Here is a 1,396-nt window from a genome sequence, read left to right as displayed (position 1 = left end):
GCTCAGCCATGCCTAGTTAGATCTTGCTTCCGCGATCCAGCAAATACACACGTAAAGTAGCCAGCCTTCCAAGAATGAAGTGGTGCCTGCCTTAGAATAACCAATGTAGCAAGCAGCTTGTATCACAAGTCATTATGTGGTCAAAAGCCAACCTTTTACAGGACTACTTCTGCGGCGTAAGGCGAAGAAGTGAATCGCCAATTAGTAGTCCTTGTAGCTACTTGTTTGGCAGCTGTTAATGCATCACATGTGGCACCCGTTCTCTTCGTTGCTTCCACCACAAATTTCCATTCCTATTTGACATAGGCGTGAGCAAATTATCTCATCAGTCACACAAAACATTGCCAGGTGTTTGTCTTGGCACGTCGGTTCCGATTCGCTCTTCCCAATGGAGACACGTGATTCTTTGAATTGACGAACCATTTCTGGGTGGTGTGTTCTGCTACCAATTACCGCATCTGCTCCTGTAACATTGGAATTCAATTTATTTCACCTCGAAGGGCCGACCAGCTCCAGCCACAGCCTCTACTTTTAGCTGACAAATCACAAACTGCGATAAAGTGTGCCACACAGACAGACCGACCCATCACCACCTATGCTTTCTAGTACATGATTATGTTTAATAGCATGCATTTTACAAGTGCTGACGAGTACCTGCAGTGGTTGCAGCTAGCCTTACCATAAATGCACGAGCGACTTTAGGCCCCTAAACTAGAAGAACCCCCCAAGAAAAGACTTATGCTCTAGTGAAAAACCAACCCTTTGCATTTGACACCCACAAGTCCGAAATGGATGGTCGGCTGGTGTCGCGATCATGCTGCATAGAATAAATAGCCCCGCTTCGACATTCAAAGACTCCTAACCGTTGTGTTTGGGGCATTGAACGAGCATGTTCGTGTTATTAAAGACGCAATGACATCTGCCACTGAGAACATCACGAACGATGTGAGTTAAGCCGACTTAGGAGTAGCTGGCGCAGCCTGTACCACTTAGACCAGTCAACATTGAGAATAATTTCATCCTGCCCCTAAAAGAAACAACGTGTTTTGCTGTTTAAAATTTGTGTAAAATTCTCACTATTCCTTTGCGCATAATCTACAGAGATTGGAATTTATGGAAGTAACTGAGACTGGTTTTTCACCGTCGCAAATTATGTGCATTATGGACTATGATCTAGCGCTGTAAAATCTCACAGCTTAGAAGTCAAAAACATTTTCGCAATCAAATTGTTGGTTGAGTCCCTTCATTACAGCCATGCTGTATCATGACTGCAGATGCTTCTTAATTACTACAATTCACATTGAAGCTCTTTAAGGTGTTAAAAATATAGAATGGAATTTAAGGTTAACTGTGACAAAATTTGCTTGGATTTAATTCCCCAAATAATATATTGTTC

General features: G+C 42.8%; 1 protein-coding gene across 1 annotated transcript in view; it reads right to left on the bottom strand.

Moving 5' to 3' along the window:
- EGR_07756 (hypothetical protein) overlaps nucleotides 1–1,396 on the bottom strand; it is a gene marked incomplete at both ends in the record, with an annotated part of 2,473 nt that overhangs the window by 474 nt on the left and 603 nt on the right. The gene's annotated exons all lie outside the window — the stretch shown is intronic.

The sequence above is a fragment of the Echinococcus granulosus genome, assembly GCF_000524195.1.
Source record: "Echinococcus granulosus chromosome Unknown EG_S00086, whole genome shotgun sequence".
In the NCBI taxonomy this organism is placed as follows: domain Eukaryota; kingdom Metazoa; phylum Platyhelminthes; class Cestoda; order Cyclophyllidea; family Taeniidae; genus Echinococcus; species Echinococcus granulosus.
The sequence above is the reverse complement of the archived record's forward strand: the minus strand, read 5'-3'. Positions and strand labels throughout refer to the sequence as shown.